This window comes from Stigmatopora argus, chromosome 7 (assembly GCF_051989625.1).
Source record: "Stigmatopora argus isolate UIUO_Sarg chromosome 7, RoL_Sarg_1.0, whole genome shotgun sequence".
NCBI classification, from domain to species: domain Eukaryota; kingdom Metazoa; phylum Chordata; class Actinopteri; order Syngnathiformes; family Syngnathidae; genus Stigmatopora; species Stigmatopora argus.
The window spans coordinates 18,942,408-18,965,040 of NC_135393.1; the positions used below are offsets into that span (position 1 = coordinate 18,942,408).

At 43.7% G+C, this 22,633-nt stretch overlaps 1 long non-coding RNA gene and 1 other non-coding gene across 2 annotated transcripts; one reads left to right on the plus strand and one right to left on the minus strand.

Annotated features, from left to right (window-relative positions):
- Positions 1–3,022: 3,022 nt before the first annotated feature.
- On the minus strand, positions 3,023–22,572 carry LOC144078016 (uncharacterized). The gene is made up of 4 exons (XR_013301146.1): positions 22,443–22,572; positions 9,625–9,756; positions 6,904–6,982; positions 3,023–3,126 (listed from the first exon to the last, which is right to left on the minus strand). It is a non-coding gene; the product is annotated as an uncharacterized LOC144078016 (long non-coding RNA).
- trnag-gcc (transfer RNA glycine (anticodon GCC)) lies at positions 21,933–22,003 on the plus strand. Its single transcript has one exon. It is a non-coding gene; the product is annotated as a tRNA-Gly (tRNA).
- Positions 22,573–22,633: the final 61 nt, after the last annotated feature.

The window sequence follows — 22,633 nt, forward strand, 5'->3', positions numbered from 1 at the left end:
TGCGAAAACCCACAAAAAACATTTAAACTCCACACATTGAGGAATCGAACCCAAGACCACAGAACTGCGAGTCAGACGCACTAACCACTCAGCCACCGGGTCGCCCAGATAAAAACAATGCCTGAAACGAGATCAAATCTCTCCTTAACTTAAGCCTAAGCCTAAGTAAGGCCAACCCTTTCAGGTGGCGTCGCGTGTTCAAATGTCAGCGAAATTGGCGGCGCCGTTTAATTTAATTCTTTTTTTTTTTTTTTGGCGTTTTCCGCAATTTCCTTTTGGCCGCACGACGGTCCCGATCGGATGGCGGCCGGGCCGCGCCACGCCGACAAAACGCCGGGCGCCGGAGGACATCAATCTCCGGCTAAATGATTTTGTGAGCGCGTGGAAGCGCTCCCATCCGTCTTGCGCCGTTTATCCCTGGGATTTCTTTCGTCTTCGTCCGTCCGTATCTGCGGCGGCCGGCCGGCTCAAAAATAAAGAAATAAAAAAAAGCCATCCCGAGAAGCCATATTTACAAAATAGATCAATAAATGGGGGGAGCCAAGCTTATTATTTTTCCCGCCTGCAGGCGTCGAGAACTCGTTCGAATTCGCTCGTGTCTTTGAAATGGAAAAAAAAGAAGAACATGAGGAAATGACTATTAATATCATGCTAGATTATGATATTAAGATATTGTTGAAGCTCGGTTTAAAGTCTTGAAAGGAAAAAAGCTGGACATCATTAAGAAAGGTCGGACACCTACAAAGCAAGCAAGCCTGTCGCAACCGGGAAGGAACATTTTCAGCACTAAATCGAATAAAAACGTATGCCAGAAATACGACAGGACAGGCTTGACTTTCAGCATTAGCTTCGATGGCCATAGAAAAGAAGGAGGATGTATATTGTGTACAGTTAAAAAGGATTTTTGGTGAGTAAAATATGGCTACATTCCTAAATAATATTTCATTTGTAGGAGGTTATTATTGATGTTTTTTTATGTGTCTCAGCTGTAGCTGCAGTAGAGGTTTTATAGCCCTAAAATAGTTTTTGAGGGTTGGATTGATTCTTTGAAGGCTCGACGAGAAAATGCACGGACCGCCACTGCGATGACATTATAAAAGGTTAAAAAATGAAGATGTTTACAATTCAAGAAAACATTTCCGAGTCTCAAAAAAGTGATTTTGATGGCAAAAATGTCTTCTGAAAATGTGCCGAGTTTAAAAAAAAGTCAACGTACACACATTTGAATCTCGAGGTTTGTTTTGACTCATAACAAGACTTTGGCTCCGCCCCCCCGCCAACATTTCCATGGCCAACTGCTTGTATATTAACCTTGAAATATGTTTTCTATTTCCTACCCTCAATTAAAGTGTCAACCTGAGCATTTTACGACTTTTGCTGGCCCGCTCTGTCTTTTTCTCCGACTTGGACGGACGCACGCGTGAGGAAAATGAACGGCGCTCTTAAAAAAACACGCTTTTTTTTGAAAACGCGTTCCGCCAAGCCGTAAAGCCGTGGTCTGGTTGAGTCCGTCTGCCGATAACGCGGACGAGGACGGATGCGGTGGGCCGTCGAGCGTCGCCACCGCCGAGGAAAAACACGGAGCCTCAATTATGTGCTCGTTTGGGTCGTGGCGTCCAAAGATCTATCCAAATGCTTTTTTTCCGTCCGCTGACTTTTGAACGTTGGCTTGCGATTGGCGCGCTAGCTAGCTTGTTCGCTTAACTCTTTAAGCACCTTCCTAAATAGCTTCAGGATTAACCAAATGAAATAAAACCTACTTTTCCCCCAACAGATTAAACTCTCAAATCTATTGATTATTCATAAAAAATGCTATGCTAATTATTGAGTCGAGCTATCTTTGACTGAAGGCTCGCAGTTCTGGGGTCGAGGGTTCGATCCCCCGAGCCCTCACTGTGTGGAGTTTGGATCTTCTCCCTGGGTGTGCTCAGGTGGCTTTTCTCCGGGTACTCCAGTTTCCTCTAGCATCCCAAAAACATGCATGCTAGGCTAATTGTATGCTAAGTTGTTCTTAGCTAAGAGCGACTGGTTGTTTGTCTCCTAGTGCCCTGCGATTGGTCGGCCACCGATTCAGGGTGCCAGTAGTTTGCTGGGATAGGCTCTGGCACCCCCTCCAACTGTTAAGCAGTTCAGAAATGGTGCATCTTTGTAGGATTTGGATAGAATTATTATTTTGAATAATTTCACTTTAGTGCTTTTCACTCATTACAAAATGAGATTCATTGGATTAGTCAACAGAATAATAATAATAATACTTCTACTACTACTACCACTACTACTACTACTACTAATTAATAATAATGATGATAATAATAATAATAATAATAATAATAATAATAATAATAATAATAATAATAATAATAATAATTATTATTATTATTATTATTATTATTATCATCATCTCGGTTTCGGAATGCACAGATTGATCTCAAAACGAGATCACCTGAAAACCGAAATCTGTTTAAGTGGGACCAATGGCGGCCTTCGTTCATTTGCCCCTCCCAGTAAAAAGGAATTAGACGTTTAGCGCTGCCTTAATTAGCCCCCCAAAACATCGGGGGTGCGTCTCGTGATTTTTGTTTTTGTTTTTCCATACTACAGTCCACGCTAAAACCCGAGCCGTACGAGGTCAAGCGTGGAAAAAAAAAGCCATCGCGGCCACTCCGAGGCAAACGCTGACGACGCAACCGCACGCCGGTGGAAACGGAGCGCCGCGCCGAGGCCGTCCGCTATTTCGGGAGCAGACGGGTCGACTCCCGAGGAAATGATAGACTAACGCTGGGGAGACGGACGCTGCCTTTGCGGGTGTCTAAGCGCCGCCGAACATTTCTTGAACGAAGGCGGGGATAAGGGGGCGTGGCTATAGAGTTGACCCGGAGTTCAAAACAAACGACTTTGGCCAATTTCCTTTCCGCAATCACATTGGTTGATTCTGCCGTCAAAATGCTGCATTTAAAGAGTTCATAGGGAATCTTAAAATGGCCCAAAAGAAACAAGAAGAGCCCAAAAAAGCCACAGGAAGTTACCTGGAAATGGTTGAAAATCAGCAGGAAGTCAGCCACAACGGAACAGGAAGGAAGTCCATCAAAATCAACAGGAAACGATCCAAAATGGTCAGGAAGTGACCTAAAATGAAAGGGAAAAAATAAAAAAGTCAATGATAGATGTCCAATTCACTTAAACCACAGGTGTCAAAGTGGCGGCCCGGGGGCCTAATCTGGCCCGCCGCATCATTTTGTGTGGCCCGGGAAAGTCAATCATGAGTACCAAATTTCTGTTTTAGGATCAAATTAAAATGAAGATCATAGATGTATATTAAATTTCCGGATTTTCCCTCTTTTAAATCAATAATTTTCATTTTTTAATCCATTTTTTTTTCTGTTTTCAGTTCAAAAATCATTTTGTAAAATCTAAAAATATATTTAAAAAAGCTAAAATAAACATTGTTTCAGATCTATGAAAAAATGAATATTCAGGGATTTTAATTCAGTTCATTTAATCCATTTATATAAAAAAATCTAAATATTATATCTAAAATGGTCCGGCCCACATGAAACCGAGTTGACGTTAAAGTGTTCATCTTTCAGAGCCAATGACGGCACTAGACGTCCAACCCATTTTGAAGTGGTTTAAAAAATGGATTAAACAAGTGATATACTGATTTAATCAATCCACCGATGACAACGATGCGTTCATGTCACGCAAGAAAAATGAGTTCCGCCAGGGCTTATTTCTTGCCATACATTTTTTTCCCCCAACTTCTAAAGTACGTTACTGAAATTGTGTCTGATTTCCATGTTTTGCATTTTGTCTCCAGCATCATTCTGTCGCTTCCAGATTGTCGCCGGTGGAAAACACGGATTGACATTTCTGTGTCGAGTCTCGTCGTCGTGCTCGGCGCCGAAAACAATCAAGGGCTTGTCGCTATCGGCCCCCCGAAAGCTATTCTCTCTCGCCTTTTGTTGATTTCTCTTAGCGGCGTCACACTTTCTCTGATTTTATTTTTATTGAGCAGCTGTCACCTTTAAAAGGACATTTTTTCCCCTCCAGAAGGATTCAGGAGTACAAGTTTTGTCGTCGCTTTCATGTAATATTGGTTAAAATCTTATGCATATCCTATTTATTATATAGAGAATTAAAACTGCAAGTGTTTAAAGTTTTCAATTTAAAAAGAGGAGATAAAAGAGTAATCATGATCCTTATATTTAGGATTTTTTAATGATCATTTTTCAAACTAAAACTAGCTCTCGAATACTAGCTAGCTAGCTTGCGAATGCTAGCTAGCTAGCTCGCGAATGCTAGCTAGCTAGTTACCTCGCGAATGCTAGCTAGCTAGTTACCTCGCGAATGCTAGCTAGCTAGTTCGCTCGTGAATGCTGGCTAGCTAGCTCGCGAATTCTAGCTAACACGCGAATGCTAGCTAGCACAGCAGTAGAAAAGCTCGAAATGATCACCAATTTTGGTTGTAGTTGCCGGAAAAAAGTGGGTGTTCGCCAATAGATTGTCTTGGGTGAACTAAAAATAAAATATGTACAGAAAATAAATAAATAAATGAAGAAATAGTCTTCTAAAAGGTAAAACGACATTGGTCGACCTCTCTTATTCGATTGTTTGTTGACGAGTAGTGCAAACGAGCCTTCCGGGGTTCTCCCCGCCGGGCTTTTTCCGAAGGCCGCGAGCGAGCGAATGAGCGAACGAGCGAGTGCGCGTCCGTGAAATTCCGAGAGTCCTTGGCGCGTCTGCCGGGCCGATGGGGCCGACGGGGCTCCTGACAATAATATCTATCCGCTGCAGAAACGTGTCGGGGAAAAGCCAAAAGAGGCCGACGAATCGGCACCGAGAACATAAAAGGAACCCAAGTAATGAACTACACATATTTATATCAAACATCATATAAGATGAGATATAGAACGGGTTGCTAGCAACATTTTTCACTGGAAAAATATCTACAGCCTCACACTTCTGGGGTCGAGGGTTCGATCCCAAGTCCAGATTTTCCTGTGTGGAGTTTGCCTTGTTCTTCCCGAGCTTGCGTGGGTTTCCACCCGACCGGGTATTCCGGTTTACTCCCACATCCCAAAAACATGCATGCTAGGCATGAAAAGAGCTTCTGGGCGGCCATATTGGTAGGGGCAAATTTCCCTAGGGGGTTGCTAGTTGCTAATTGGGTGCTAAATTCACCCTTGCTATCAGCGACTGGTTGTTTCATCTCCTGGTGCCCTGCTATTGGCTGACCATTGACTCGCGGTGTCCCCCCCTCCATAATTGGCTGGGACAGGCTCCAGCACCCCCCGTGAGCATTGTGAGGATAAGCGGTTCAGAAAATGAATGAATAAATTAATTTTTCATTTCTTTCCATGAATTTTGTGATTTTTTTTACATAGTATTGTGCAACGTGAGTATTTTTGAAATACATTTCTTCAATTTTGCCCTTTTTTAAAAGATTATTCTTATTATCACAGTTTCATGTCCCCCCCCCCAATGCCGGTTGACGTACATTTTTAATGTCATGCACATTTTTAATGTCATGCACATTTTTAACGCTGGCCTCTGTAAATTGTCCTCAAAATTCCTTAATGCATTAAAGATGAAAGCCGGCCCGTTTGGAGCGCTTTCGAAATTTTGAAAGGGCCGACAGGGGATCAACAAAAAAAAGGAAAGTAATCACGGCAAAGTACTTAAATGGAGTCTGTGAATAAAAGTAATGGGAGCTAAATTAGCATAAAAGCCACAATTGAAATGTTTGGAGGAATTTGACAGCTGGCAAATGGAGGCTTAACGCAGATGGACGGATCTTGGCCTAATGTTTCCCACCGGCAGCTGCCGTCCCATCACAAATAAAAAACAAAGTGCGGTCAAGTTGGGGGAAAAAAAAACACAAACAAATTTAAAAAGGTTTGCGTTTAGCCCTAGTAGCCCTCCAATCCACTTCTGTTTGGGGTCCCATGTGGAAAAATAAATGGTTTTTTTGTTGTCGTTGTTGCCCATTTCGTTAAAACAAAACAAAGTGGAGAAGAGCTTTGTGCGTACATTGTTGCGAGTGAGGAGGACCGAACAATTAAAAACGATACATTTGAGAGAAAAATTAGCACGACTTTAAGCACAAACGAGTCTATCAGTCAGTATCGGTCGTCGTTCATGTTTGTTGTCTGGTTAGTGATTGGAAGAAAAAAAAAATCCATTCTTTTTGTGAAAGTAAAACATCTTGCGTGGACAGTGCACACGTCACCCTTAGAAATACCCCGCCATCTCTTTGTTATATTTTAATATTAAAAGATCCAGTTTCAAGAAAAGGCAGATTACTTTTTTTTTGTTGTTTTTTTGGGACACTTCTAATCGGCGGACCTCTACTTGGACATTAACCAATACGGTGGTGCCTCTACTTACAAATTTAGTTTGGTATGTTGGATATTTCGTAAGTAGAGGAGTCATTTGTATGGAAATTCTCTGAAATTAAAATGAATAGCAAGCCGGCAAAACCATTTTTTATTCTGTTACTTAGTTATTTTTTCTCCTACAGCATCTTCATATTATATTGGGACTTTATTTGACGTTTTTCAAAATGTGCACTATTCATTCATTCATTTCCAGACACGATGATCCTCACAAAGGTCGTTGTAAACTTTAGCTCCCTCTCATTTTTAATAAGTGTGAATCCGACTCCAGCAGGTTTAACTTCCGACACCCCCGAAGCTCCAAACCCTCGGAAAAGCCGCTTTCCTCCCAAATCTGTCATTCTCTCCTTCACGGGCTCGCAAATTTCCGGCGAATACCCACTTATCATCCTTATACTTGACATTCTTTTTAAAGAAGAAAACTCAACTCGAGCACCCTCCTTTTTAAAAAAAAGAAGCTAAAAATAAAGGCAATCGGTGTGTGTGTGAATGTGGGTCGTGGACTCACCAAAGAAGATTGGGGTGTCCCGCGGTGAGGATATTACATCTTCATCTTAAGCTTCTTCTTCTTCTCTCGGGCGAGACACCTTCCAGAGATTTAGGGGGAAAAAAAGATAAATATAAGCGGCTCTTGAGACGGTAGCTCGATTGCCATCTTGCGACTCAGGTGACCCGGGGGGGGGTTGTGTCATTTGAGGGGGGTTTTCAACGGGAGGCAAAGTGGCGCTTCACGGAGTTTTGGACACTACGTCACATGTGTCAAAGTGGCGGCCCGGTGTATATTACATTTCCTGATTTTCCCCCTTTTAAATCAATAAATCTAATTTTTTAATCCATTTTTCTGTGTTTTTAGTTCAAAAATCATTTTGTAAAATCTAAAAATATATTTTTAAAAAGCTCAAATAAACATTGTTTTAGATCTATAAAAACGGAATATTCAGGGATTTTAATCCAGTTTTTTTTTTAATCCATTTATTTTAAAAAAATCTAAATATTATATCTAAAATGGTCCAGCCCACGTGAAATCAAGTTGCTGGGTTTTGAGACTTGCCGGTTTTTGCGATGAGCCACATGGGCAACCGCCCAGGGTGCAATCTAGTAGGGGGCGCACGAGAGCCCTCGCTCCCTCATTTTTTCCACTATATTACCTATATAGTGTGCCATGGGAAATGACCTGCCAGGAAGTAATATTCCAAGAGAAAAATTGTAATATTAGGAGATCAAAATTGAAATAGGATGAAAAAATAAGTCCATATTGTAATCTTACACGATTAAAATCATCCTTTGCACTCTTTTACAGTGAATTGTATAGTTGTCAATGGCAAGCCGTCAATTTTGTGTCACTACCGGCTACATTTTTGGATCATTTTCTATTGATTTGGAGGGACTTTCCAGGTGCTTCTTGTTCATTTGTCAGTGCCGGATGATTTTCGCGGGACTTCCTGTTGGTTTGGGGGCATTTTAAGGTTCCGTTTTAACTCGTTGGTTGCTATAGACGACGTTAATTTGACGGCAAGCGGGGGCGAAAGAACTAATATGACTAAGGATTAGAATATGAGTGCAATAGCTCACTCCATTACACAACTCACAACATGCTACTTTTAAAGCGCCCCCGTCAAGCTAGCTAAAGACGAACCCCGGCGTTTGTCAGGCGCTTCGTCTCCGGGTGAAAAATTCCCAACACGAGACGAGCCGTGCTATTTGCGGACGTAACGTGCGCTCCTCGTCGCCGCTAATCAAGCGGAATGCTGTTATTAGCACACGTTAGCATCCGCCGTGCGAGCTGGACTGGGATCGTGGCGCCCCGCTAGGTGAAACGCAACGCAAATCTAGCGCTGACATCTGCTCATTCCAAACACCCCGTGGCGGAAGGATGATAGAAAGAAAAAATAGCTCTCATTTTTAATTTGCAAAACGCTTTCTACCGAGCACGGCAACCAGGTCTTTCTTGGTTAGCTGGCTAATTAGAAGTAACACCCTCCTTCCCTTTCGCGGCATCGCCGACTTCTTCTGCCCTTTGACGGTCGGGGGCGACCAATCGAGAGACGCGGGGCCAATTAGGATGTTTCTGCTTTTTTGTCTTTGTCCTCCGTTTGACTGGAGGAACAAACCCGAGCGTCCGATCGAGGCCCCCTCGGCGCGTGGCCGAAGACGCGGAACGCCGGTGGCCTGGAAAAAAATCCAAATAAATAAATAAAAAGGAACAATGGAGCATTGTTGGGGAAAACGGCAGCCGTTTCGGATGATTTGGTTGGCTGGCTGGCTTCTAACTCAACAATGGCGCTGGATTTTAGGATATATGTATGACATATGTCCGCTAAATGACGTAGCGAAAAACGGCCCTGATTGTACTTACAGAAATTGACGTACGAGTGTCCCAACATATGAGAAATTTACATACGAGGAAAATTTCCCGCACATTTTTGGCCGTCTGTCTCAAAGGTAAACAACTCCATAAAGTACTGTATGTAATAATGTCACATTCTATTGCAGATCATAACCACTGACACACAATCCTTTCTGTGCAATAACATTGCGCAATATCTTTGATTGTGCAATATTTTAGAATTTACCTTGCCAGGACATGACTTTTTTATATTTTTAAATGACTTATTTATGTTTTTACTGGGAAAACGCACTTGAGTAGCACCACCAATTTTGTTACACGCAGCTGTGTATGATGACAATAAAGGCTTTTGATTGATTGACTAGATCGGGAGTAAGGAACCTATGGCTCAGGAGTCATATGTGGCTCTTTCCATGGGTGCATATGGCTCTCCACTGACCTGTGAGGTAAAATATGAAAACCTCCCTCTAGCACCACTTTAATCATAATTTAGTTTTGTATGACTCTTCTGCATGCATGATATCATTGATACTGATTTATTAGCAACAGCATAACAATGTTGTCAAAAGAATTCAGAGACTTTTGCTACTTTAAAAGTGGTGAAATGACTAAAAAAATCACACATTTTCATGGATTTTGACTTTTCAATTCTGAAAATGGCTCTCAAAAAAAAGCTTTAGAAAATATGAATTGTTTATGGCTCTTTCTGTCAAAAAGGTTTCTGACCCCTGCACACCTGGATTCATTTGTTTTTAGTTATTTTCATAATTTCAAAATTGATTTGAAGTATGTGTAAATTGACATAGGAGCTCAGTCCAGGAACGCATTAAGCTCGTATCTCAAGCTATTTATGTTTTCTCAAAGAATGTTTGTAGCACAAACCTGTTTTTTTTCTCCCCCAAAACGGACATTCTTGTGGCCATCTGGACGCGCTGTTTGCCGCCTTTCTGGCCAAAGAAATGATGAGGGCCAGCCCCATTGCTTTTTCCGGCGACCCAGCGATTAGAAGCCAGCCTGGAATCACAAGTCTAAAATCAGGGACACCACTTTTTCCATGTTCATCTTTTTTTTCCTCATTATTTCTATTACATTTAAAAAAAAATTCTATCACTGACTGGTCAATCGCAGCCTTTGGGAAAATAGATTAATGTGTCACCACTTCCTAGAAGTACTTTTTGATCTTAATGGGAGGTGGGGTAAATGATGATCCGATTCCTTTCCGAGTCGCCGCCAAAAACGGCGAGGTGAAGTCGGGCCGCTTTGACTTTTCACCCAGGCGGGCGCAAGAGCGCTTTTGTGTGTTTTAAGTGGATTTAATGTGGCGGAAGAATTCCTCTCTGGACGCTGCGCCGATAAGGAATGGCGCTCGGGGAATAAAAGAGAATGTCGCCCGCCAGCGAGCGGGCGGGGAGGCCGTTTGCCATCATTTCGATCAAAAGTCGAGACTCGGCGGAATCGTCGTCCGCACGGGATGGAAATTTCATTTGAAACGCCACACCGTTGCGTTAACTCTTTGCTTGCCACCGACGGCACTTACGCAGAAAATGATAAAAATGATTAAAAACCCGTTCGTGCGCCTATTGTGCTCATTTTTGTTGAAGGCGCGCCGGCCTTAAAGTTCTGGGGTCGAGGGTTCGATGCCGGATGGGGCCTCACTGTGTGGAGCATACATGTCCTCCCCGGGCTTGTGTGGGTTTGCTCCGGGTACTCCGGTTTCCTCACGCATGCCAAAAACATGCACGCTAGGCTAGCTTGGTTGAATGCTCTAAATTGGCTGACAATAGCAATGATTGGTCGTCCATTGTCTCCTCGCGCCCTGCCATTGGCTCGCCGTTGATTCAAGGTATCCTCCGCCTGGTGTCCGGAGTCAGTCTCCAGCACCCCCAGCGACCCTTGTGAGGATAAACGATTCAGAAAATAAATGAATGAACCCATACGGCGCTCAAAGTCCAATGGAAAACGATTTGGGGGGCGGGGCAATGAGCGAACGTCAACGTGGGCCAGCGTTGAACGGGTTAAGCTAACGCTAACATTTTGAAGGGCTGGCATGGAAAGAGGATGGAGTCAAATCTCCTCCTCGTCCTCCTCCTCCTCCTCCCGGCGGTCGGAAAGACGGGATTTGGATCGGTCAAAGTGCAAAATATTTCATTTGGAGACGGGGGGGGAGAGACGGGACGGGGGGGGAGCCTTTCCAGGCATGTTGAACGCGCGCCACCCACGTCGCGGCTCGTAATTCGGGTCGCCGACATCCCGCGCGGTCTGGACGCCGTTCGGCTAATAAACTTCATCTTCTCTCTACGGTTGGCCTTTTTTTTTTCTTCAAGTGATGAGGTCATCCTTTTTTTTCTTTGTCTGGTCTTCGTGGAGAAGAAACCAAATGTGCTTTGAGCCAAAAACACGATTGGCGATCCAATTTTTGCACTAGAAGGCGTACAGATCACATGCCATCCAATTTCTAGCCATCAAAGCCCAGCGTATTTACATTCGCGTTTGATTGAAAAAAAAGAAGAAAAGAGTAAGACGATGATGGCGAGAGAAGCTCGCGTGCGCTCGAAAAAGAAGGAACAGATGAGCGGACGCACGGAAAAACGGACGGACGGACGGAGGTGGACAGATTAAGTCAGACGCAAATTCAAAAAAAAGAAAAAAGGGCTCAGAATATGATACGTGCTTCTTGCGTAAGCCTCTCAAGATAAGAAGAAGGGATCATCCCACAAACCCACCGGCTTGATTACTGCCGGCCGGATTGGACGCCTATGGCTGTCCATGTCAAGGAGCCAAGGAGCTCATACTTTTTTTTTCTTGTAATACAAGAGGGTGCCGGAGCCTATGCCAGTTAACTAAGGGCACCGGGTGGGGGACAACACCCTGAATGGGTGGCTAGCCAATCGCAGGGCACGAGGAAACAAAGGACAACCACTCGTACCTAGGAACAAGTTAGCATACAATTAGCCTAGCATGCATGTTTTTAGGATGTGGAAAGAAACCGGAGTACCTGGAAAAAACCCACACAAGCCCGAGGAGAACATGCAAATGAACAGAGGAAGTTCAGAGCCCGTCTAGGATCGAACCGACGACCCTAGGACTGTGAGACGGCAAGCTAACCGCCGCCAAGTCGCTCTACAATGATTAACCCATTAAAAATATATATAATATTTGCTCATTTATTCATTTTCTGAACGGCTTTATTCTCCCTAGGACCGCAGGGGGTGCTGGAGCCTATCCCGGTTGACTTGGGGCCAGAGTCGGGGGACACCCATTCGCAAGTCACAAGCAGACGGACGACCATTCACGCACACACTCACGCAAAGTTTCAATTTAGACCGTTAGACCTGGATTTGAACCCAGGGCCCCACAACTGCAAGACAGACGCGCTAACCACTCAAGCCACCAAGCCGCCCTAAATCATGTCTAAGGTTTTTTTAAATGGGCAAAACGAGACCCATTGAGCCTTTCAATCCAAATGGATGGGACGTCTATAGCCAATGCCCTTTTGACCCTTGACCTCCCTTCCCGAGGCAAACATTCATTAGAAAATGGCAAATTGGCGGCATCCTCCGAATAAGAGCCGGCCGGCGCTTTGTAGCAACGACGGCTACTAATTTAGCATTAAAGTGACGCGGCCGACCCGTCTTTCCTGCCTCGTTTGCTTTTTTTTCCTCTTCCTCCCGCGTAGACGAATCAATCGGCTGCATCGATTGGACGCCGTTAGCGCAAACCAAATAGCTTGAAATGGATTCACGCACGGAAGGCGCCGGCCGAATATTAATGCGCCAATAAAGTCCCGTCCACGGGGGAAACGGCTCATCAAAACATTTAAAGCTCGACCCGTGAACGGCCGAACGCTTCGTGGAAACCAAAAGGACCGGAAGGTCAGAGGTCACGGAGGTGGGGAAAGAAATTTAGCATGACCAGATAGGAGCATGTTTGTGTTGGAGATAAGTCCAGAACGAATGGAGAGATGATGCAAATTGGTGGAATAAACAGGAGATCTGATTCCATTTATGCGGGATGAGGTCAAAGGTCAGGAAATGGAGAAATGTGTTTGCGTTCCAGATAACTGCATAGTGAATGGAGAGATTATTTACATTGACATTTATAATTGATAACTTTATTCATCCCGTAATCGGGAAATTTCGTTGTCACAATAGCAAGAGGGTGAGAATACAGACACAGCATAAGACATTTTAGACATAAATAGATAGGTAATAAGTTAATAAATAAATAAATGAATAAATATATAAATAAGCATGTCTCTGAAGTATATACACACACACACACATATATATATATATATATATAAATATATATTTACACACACATATATATATACACACACATATATATATATATATATATATATATATATATATATATATATTTACACACATATACACACCTATACATATACCTATACATAAACACATACACATATATTAGCACATATACATAGATATATATACATAGATGTACATGCATGCATATGGTAGGTCTTAACACTCAGCCATTTATTCGGTATGTTGGCCTTCCACAGACTAAAAGGGTTATTTTAAATTGGTAGAATATGGTTATGATAGGAAATGGGAGCGCTGATCCGATTTTGGGAAGAGGGGAGGTCAAAGGTCAAAGGAGTGACGAAAAGGCATGGGAAAAATGGAGAAAGATCAAAGAGACGATGGAACAGTTTGGAATACCACACCGAAGAAAGGATTCCATTTCGGGTGAATGAGGTCAAAGGTCGCCGGGGTCAGAAATACTTTGGCGTTCAAGCTAACTACAGAGATGAATGGACGACGAATTTGACTGGTCTACTACAGCAGGCACAAATGTGATGATTGTCCACGCCAGCGACGCTATGGTCATTGGCGCCAGCGACGTTTAATGGCAACAAAGTCAAACAATGTGGGTCACGCGGCAGATTTGACGGGATGAGCGCAAATCGCCATTATGTTTCAAAGCGGGTCAATCCTAATCTGGGAAATGGCACGTATCCTTTCTTCATCCCTTAATAATCCCCCCGCCGACAAAGCAAAAGTGACCACGTCGCTCGCTAATACCCACCCGTGCCAGACCGCGTTGCCGGTTGAAATACATATTTGCCAATTTAAAAAGGAACAAAATCAACGCTGTTTCCATTAAAAACACATGACGTGGACGAGGAGCAAAATGCAAATGCAAATGCAAAAAAAAATGTGTGGCCATCTCCCCTGCCCGTCCGTCCGTCACCCTTTCCTCGACCAATCAATTCTCATTACGCTTGGCTAGAGGAAAAGATTAGGACCCAAAATGATCCCAACCTTGTTGTTCCGCTGCCAGTCTAAAAATAGCCCACACAAAAAAAAAAATCATATTGCGCAACCTCCAGACCAACCAGATTCAAATACAAAAATATTCCTAATGCAACATATCAAATATAGTATGACTTCTCACACTTTTTGTACATTTGTGCTTTTTTTTTTTTTTTTTAAACGTGATTTTTTCCCCTCCAAAAACACACAAGAAATCAGTAAAATGGCACATTTATATGAAGACAATTTGTGGAACATGCTTCTTTTTTTATATATGAAAGAATATGTGCACAAAACTAAATCTTAATTGCATTGTAGTAAAATGTTCAATTTCTAATCATTTAAAGAAACTTGTGTATCATTTCTTTTTTTCTTGTCGCATTCCACAAGTTACCCCAAATTAATGAAATGTATTATGTTGTGCTAAACCGACAGTAGAGACAAATGGCTATTAAAATGCCTTGTTATTCCTTAAATATCAATTATTGCTAACATTTGAGCCGTTTTCTATCGCTGTTGTAAAAGTCATCTTTGTTTTTTTTTAACACAGAGGAAAAAATAAATAAATAAATAATAAAGCGCGGATGCTAATGGAGGTCCGACGTGGAGATGGGCAGGATTAGCAATTAGCCGCAAATGTCCGCCTTCGGAAGCCGACTTGAATGGCGTGCGGCGGCAATTATGCAAACGGGCAAATTGCGCGTAACCTCGGCGCCGAATGAAATGTCAAAAGGCTAAGCAAACTTATTAGCATGAATCCTGAGGGGAATCAAAATGGATTTCAGTCATAAACCTCTCGCGTGCACGTCAAAGGATCAAACAACTTTGCAAATGCGTCATGTCCTGTCCGTTAAAATACACAAATTTGCGTTTGTTCAAATGCGCATCAAAATAGTCTCCAAACGACAAACGGCAGCCCCGGGAACATTTTGCCCCTCGCTTAATAGAATATGCAAACGACGGCGGTCCGACATAACGAGAAGGTCGTTCGCTCTTCCTTCATCGGCGTTACGGCAATTATTACGGAATTCATTTAACAGGCCGATCCCAGCTGACAGAGAGCCAATCATGAGCAAATGGAAATGCAAATGGCCGCCGCTTAGAAATGCTCCATGTGCGGTCGATTGGTCGCCGGTCTTTTGGTCGCCCCGACCACGACAACGGGCGACCAAAAGACCGAGGACCAAAAGACCGGCGACAAAACAAGGTAAAACAAGACGGTCTAGGCATGAATAAAAGCCAACAATGGCCACAAGCAGTTTCCCTGAGCCCACGTGTGAATGTAGAAGAGTTTTTATGTACATGCGTTGTCCCTTTAAGAAGCGACGTCAGTCAGTCGGTCTTAACAAGTTCTCCAACAAACACAATAAAAGTCCGGGAAATTTGGAGCTTTTCTTTAGCCTAATAATTAATAGGGCATTAAGTATGACTAAATAATAATTTGCAGTTTGTATTTAGGGAATTGGAGCAACGATTTATAAAGTTTTTACGGTTGAAAATTGTAAAGCAAGAGTAGCCAGACTAAAATAGTGTCCTTAAAAAAGTGTAATAAAAAAAATAAGAATTCTTTAAAAAAAATATGTATTTAAGTATTATTTATTGTTAAAATATATTTTCATCAATTTTTTGAATTGTGACGATCCCCAATTTAATGTTGAAGATTGAGCAAATAAACAAAAACAATCAAAGTAGACCTGAAATTGATTTTAAAATGATATTGTCCTTAAAAAGTGTAATTAAAAAAATAATAAGAATTCCTTTAAAAAAATGTATTTAAGTATTATTTATTGTTAAAATACATGTTCGTCATTTTTTTGAATTGTGACGATCCCCAATTTAATGTTGAAGATTGAGCAAATAAACAAAAACAATCAAAGTCAACCTGAAATTGATTTTAAAATGATCTAGCTGCCACTTTTCCCACTCCAAATGGATTGGACATCGACGCTCATCAATGGCGCTCACTAATTTGAGCAGAAAAGGATTCAAAAGAAAAGAAAAAAAGAGGCCTTCCTCCTTTTTTTTTTCTTCCCTCCTCCGGAGTCTGACTGTCTGCTCTGGAAATAGAATTGACCTCAGTTGAAAGCGGGCCTCTGCCGGATCTCCCCGACCGCACGCCGCCGCGGAAGACGACTTAAGTACGTGTACACGTTAGCGGCTCGTTTGCAAAGCGGAGCCACGCCGTCCGACGTAGCGCCCGAGCGTGCCAGATGGAAAAACTAGCAAAGCGTGGCATACATTATCGAGATCCCTAACTTAGCAAAAAAAAAAAAAAATGGCTGCCGTGGACTCAATCGCACTCAAAGACACGACGTGACTATCTCCTTATATGTAGCCTACGTTTCTTTTTCATGCAACTAAGAGCCGAAAATACACAAAGCGCTAAATAACTTTGCTTACGATGGGAAAAAAAGGAAGCTTTGGGATTTGGCTTGTATTTTCAGACCCCCCCCATCACCGTCTCCCCCGTCCCGCCATCCGGGGGGGAGCATTACCCACATTGCCGATCTGCTCTGTGTTTGTTCGCCGCCGCTGTGAGAAATGATTGGGGAATTTTCCCATCCCGAGACCACTGACTGTGGGCGGAACCGCTGGGCAGATAAAACCTGTCAATCAGCTGGCCGGCCCACCGAGGAAGGGGGGAGGGGCTAGCCCATCCATGCCCCAAAGCGTAGCAATCTTGACTATGTGGGGGGTGCCGGAGCCTGGCTAGGAGACAAGCAAAACAAATTTCGATCGAATAATTCGCCCGTCATGCGATCAAAATTTCGTGATGCGACCAAGCCAGGTCTTTTTTGCATATCTTTCATGTATAACAATATTTACGAGCACGGAACGATTAATTCAGACGAGTTTCTCCTAAGACCAGGAAACGCACAACGCGCATGCGCGGGCAAAAAGAGGGCTTTCTGGGTAATGAAGTATACTGGTGCACACAACACCGACCGATAGGCAATGGCAACCTTTCTCAGAATAAAACTTCATGACCCACAATCAATACGTGGGTAAGCTCAACTATTGTATTTCCTGTTATTCTTTCTAAGGAAAGAAGCTCCCGCGATCGTTCTTTAAAGACTATTTGTTGTTGGCAAGTGGTCGTGCGTTATCCTATTGTGAGGACATTTGTGTGCATCATTTTGGGAATATTTTGAAGGGAATAGTACAACAGCAAACAGTCCATCGATAGCGAACGTGAGGGTGGGCGGAGGCGTGGCAAACCGCCAACCCGGCCAGAACCAAGGTAACAAAAGATCACAACAAAATTAGAAATTCAGTTTTGTGTAAAGTTACATTAAACGTATGTTTGAGTGTCTGTATATATTAATCCCAGTTAATTTAAATTTGTTTGTTCCGTTTACGAGTGTGTTGTCGTGGAAAAATAACGACCCGCCCCCCCCCCCCCCCCCCCCCCCCCAAACGTCTCTGTCTCCCGTCGGCGAAATCTGCCCAATTTTAGTTAGATTAAACACATTTTATTACTATTAAAGCACTAGTTATGTGTTACTTTGTTAATAGATGGCGAATTAGAAGAAATAAAACATTTTTTCCAATCCAATATCCTGTTATTGTTTTTTTCAGTGGGTTGGAACGAATTAATTTCTTTTGCATTCATTTCAATGGACTTCATTGGCTGCCATTGCTAGCTACAGGTGCCTGATTTATTTAAAAAGGGGAGGGTCCATTCTAATCGCTGCCGTCCCTTCCTAACCAAGCGTGTCGGACATCTATCGCGTCCCGTGACAGGGAAGGATCCAATCCGAGAAAAAAGAGATACGACATTGATATTTTTATTTGGCTTGCCGTTCCGACTTTTTGACAGTTAGCAAAGCACGTGGAGCGCTGCCAATCCTCGTGGGGCTCAAAACCGGCGGAGCGCAAAGGCCACGCCGCGGGCCCCCGGCCAAGGCGGTCCGCGCGCACGCCGCTTCCAGCCTTCTGGCGGCGTGGAGGAGGTTCGCGGCGGGCCGGCCCAGGCGCAGATGCTCCGGACGGAGGGGCGGCGCCTAAAAATAGCCCTGCCACGCTGTCCCCCGTGATGCCTTAGCATCTGCTTTTACTTGGAAAGCTACCATCGTTTTAGCTAGCGTCACTCGCATTTGGTTCATCTCGATAATTACTGGAACCCGATGTTTTTTTAATGAATTCTTGGACAGTGAGATGTCCAATCCGGAATGTCAAAGTGTCCGATTTAAATCCCATAGGTTTAGCCTACGATTATGCTGCTAATCTATTACATTGCTGCTTTTTTTTTTCTTGCCTCGGTCCGCTCACGCGAAATCTACCCGCTTGCTAGCTATTAGCTAAACTCATACCTGTCAACCTCTGCCGATAACTGCCCTTATAAATGATTATGATTCCCCTTACAAACCCCCAAAAACCTTACAAACACCGTACGACTCGTACGGTGTTTGTAAGGTTTTTGGGGGTTTGTAAGGGGAATCATAATCATTTATAAGGGCAGTTATCGGCAGAGGTTGACAGGTATGTAAACTGGTGTTATTATTGATATTTGATCCATGATATAGTGCCCTATCATTATTGTAGACTGGAAATGTGGAAATACGCATGCAAAGTCATGTAACTATGTAAATGGGTAAGTCATTTCTTTAGCAAAAATAAAAAATAAAGAGTAAGGAGCGGCCATTTTGTGTCTGACTTCCTTCAGCCTGCAGATTTTCTCTATCCTGGAGATTAAAGCTCCTCTCTCTCTAACACGGGCTTGTAAAAGAAGCAGAGTTTATCTTGAAAGCTGAGCGCGAGAGGCGGCCCGACGACCCGGAGGAGGCCGGCGATGAAAAACGGCAGATTAGAGACGGGCGAGCCAACGAGCCAACGAGCCAACGAGCAAACGGGTGAATGAAGCTCACTCTCCGGATAATTCCAGAGCTAATCGGTGGCGTGCAGGTGTGCCAGAGATTTTCCTCTGCGGGCTTATCTGGAGGCAAACCGCCAAATCTGCCTTCTTTCTAATGTTTACTACTTGGACATGGAGGGGTTAACTCTTCAACTTTTACCGTTGTTTGTCCACTCCAACTTTTGTGGCTGATTTTCCAGCGAGTCAGCGAATCTGCGCCCATTATTCCTAATGATCGGTTTCCAGGGGGGGGGGGGGGGTTAGAAAGGGGGAAAAAAAACAAGTCCTCGGGCGCGTGTTCCCGCCCGCCCGGCAGGACGGACGGACGATAAAAGAGCGGTCGCTGGCTGGCTTGTTTTCTGGGCTAACGGACGCGCTCTCAAAGTCTCTGTGGGTTGCGGTCGCGCTAGCGTGCCGCCTTCTCTCAACCCCAAAAGGGTCAAGTGTTTGCCTGCTGCCTTCATTAATACTCTCTTGTACTTCAGAAAAAAACATGCTTTTAGCAAATACAGGATTATTATTATTATTATAATTATTTTTAACTTAGTTTTGAGGAATTGGATGTCCGGCGATATCGACGAGTTAAAAGAGCATTTCGAGAACCAAGCGCAAATAGGACCGCGACCATTCAAAGGTAAATTGTGACTGAACGGCGACCAATCCGATCAACAAAGCCCGCCCTATCTCATCTGCAATCAAGTCCGGCTCCCGTTCTTCCCTAATGGAGACAAACGGCGTCCGGAAAGAAGATGGACGTCCCCGCCTAGCGTCGGACGTGCGAGCGCTCGCTAGGGCCGTCTTTGATGCGGCGCACCTTCTCGCCGGCTTATCAGATTCCCTGACAGAGCGTTGACCTTGGCGTTGAGATTATGGGATGCCCCTCCCTCCCTCCCGCGACTCCCTTTCCTTTCCTTTCCTCATCAAAGCCCGACGAGATAAGAAGTGACGTCTGGCTGACCTTCGGCCATCCCAAAAGCCGTCCAACTCCCAAACGCCGCCATCTTAGTCCACTCCAAATCATTTTCCAATTAAAACATGCTCACCTGTCTTCTTCAGTGACACAAAAAAAAATCACTCAATTCATTTTCTGTACCGCTTATCCTTACAATGGTCGCAGGGGGTGCCGGAGCCTATCCCCGCCAACTACAGACACCCTGAATCGGCAGCCTGCCAATCGCGGGTCGCAAAAAGACAGACAACCAACCACAGCTAGGGGCAATTTACCATACCATTAGCCTAACAAGGAGAACATGCAAACTCCACACAGTGATTCCAGCCCGGGATCAAACCCACGGCCCCAAGACTGCAAGTCCACGAGAACATGAACACATATCAAGTGCATTTCCTATTTTTCCTTTCTATTTGGACAAAAAACAAACTTCAATCGGCCCTAGCAGTAAAAAAAAAAATGGCGCGCACGTTCTTGCCGTTGTACTTCCTCAATAACAAACCCCCGACGTAGTCTCCTACACTACTTAGTGCCCTTAATCAATGTATTGCTTTTTTTTAAATCTACGTTGGAACCGCACGCCAATCGACGAAACACGAACCCCGATTGGTCGAGACGGCGGCGGCGAAAGATAACGAGCTCGACCAAAGAAAGTAGCTTAGGGCTAATTAGCCCGGACGACATTTCGATTCAAAAAACATTTATTTCGGGGCAAATGCGGCGGTGTAACGGAGATGATAAAAGTGATGGTGGTGGAAAGTTGGCGAGAAAAGGCAGGAGAAGCCAAATGAGGAAGAAGAGGAGGAGGAAGAGGAGGAGAGCAGCCAGGTAGAGAAAAAATGGATAGCGCAGATAATTCTTATCTGCAGGTGGGCAAGGGCACACGTCGCTGCTCCCGCGCGGGTGTGACATTGCAAATAATCCCAGTTTGTTTACTTGCAGCAATAGGAACTCCAATCTAGGACTATTATTTAAGACGACCTTGCTGTCCAGTAGAGCTTTTTATCGGTGAACTTTATTAAAGAAAACAACAACAAAGGCATTCTGGGAGGACCGTGCTCCAAATATAAAGGCAAGATATCATTTAATATTGTTTTTCCACGACGCATAAAAATCCCTCCAGAATTAATAAAAAAAAAGTACTGATACGGCAAAGATGAAGCATTCAGTTCCCGTGAGCGCCCCCCCCCCCCTTAAACCCCCCCCAACGCCAATTGACTTATCCGTCACTCAAGCGGGCCCGTCACTTTGAGCGCCGTTTATCACGGCGCTCGGCGCCAGCGTAATTGTCTTTTGTCTTATTTTGTCTCCCTCTCGTCTTTTAGCGGCGGATGATTTTCTCCAGTCAAAGTGGACAGCCCTCATCCACTTTTATCCGCTTTTATCCGCTTTTATCCCCCCACCTTTTCCATACTCCGTGTCGTTTGTTTCACGCCGCAGTCATTTCTTTTTAGCGCCGTCTTCCAATGACAATCAGAGCGTAAAACGCGCAACTTTTTCACGGTCTTTTGTGGAAAAAAAAATAACATGCATGCGTTCGTTCTATTCTGGCTCCTTAAGGGATCTTTGATCTAGAGCAGGGGTAGGGAAACCTATGGCTCGGGAGCCATATGTGGCTCTTTCCATGGGTGCATATGGCTCTCCACTAACCTGTGAGGTAAAATAGGAGCACTAATAGAGCGTCACTGTGGCGTTGACACTACTTCTACCACCACTTCAATCATAATTGTGTTTTTTAATGACTCTTCTGCATGCATGATATCATTGATACTGATTTATTAGCAGCATAACAATGTTGTCAAGAGGATTTGGAGACTTTTTGTACTTCAAAAGTGGTGAAATGACCCAAAAAATAAATCACACATTTTCATGTATTTTTCCTTTTCAATTCTGAAAATGGCTCTCCAAAAGTAACATTAGAAAATAGGAATTATTTATGTCTCTCTCTGTCAAAAAGGTTCCCGACCCCTGATCTCGAGACTTGCCGCAACTACGTCTTCATTCGGCCCCCCTTTGTTGCTAAGTAGACTCATCTGCGCTTCCTTCTAACTCAGTGCCGAGTCAGCGTGTGCATACACACACAGACACACTCACACAAGCATTGGTGGTTCAGTGGTAGAATTCTCGCCTGCCACGCGGGAGGCCCGGGTTCGATTCCCGGCCAATGCATCATCCTTTTTCACCAATTTTGTTATACACAGCTGTGTATGACAATAAAGACTTTTGATTTGACACAGACACACACACACACACACACACTAAACGCAAAACTGAGCTCTCTCTCAACGTACAATGGTAGTAACGCAAACTATCAACTTAAGTTGGAAGAATCCTCAATGGTATATTTCTTTAAAAATATATGGGTAGAATAGATCATTTTCTTTTTTATATAACATGTATATTTGTGTGATTTAATAAAGTGCAAGGCATTTTTACTGGAAATGAATATGGATTAGCGACCCCCTCTCACTAGTATGAAAATGGGTATCGGTCTTGAAAAAGCCATTTGAGTTCACCTCTAACATATCTCCACATAATTCTAACATATATCAACATATATCTGGCCATTTTTCCCCTTTTTATCCTACTCAGTGATGCATTGACTCACCTGATTTGGATGTTCTCCACTCCCACTCCTGGCGATTGGCTCTTTTTTTTGATGGCGCTCCCACGAGGAGCCTCGAGAGCCCCTTCGAATGTCATCATCGGAGGCCAGCGCGTGCAAAATAGAAAGTCCAGATTATTCAAGGGCCATTTTACACGGGCTCCCAAAGTAGGCAACCGCCTGACTCACTCACT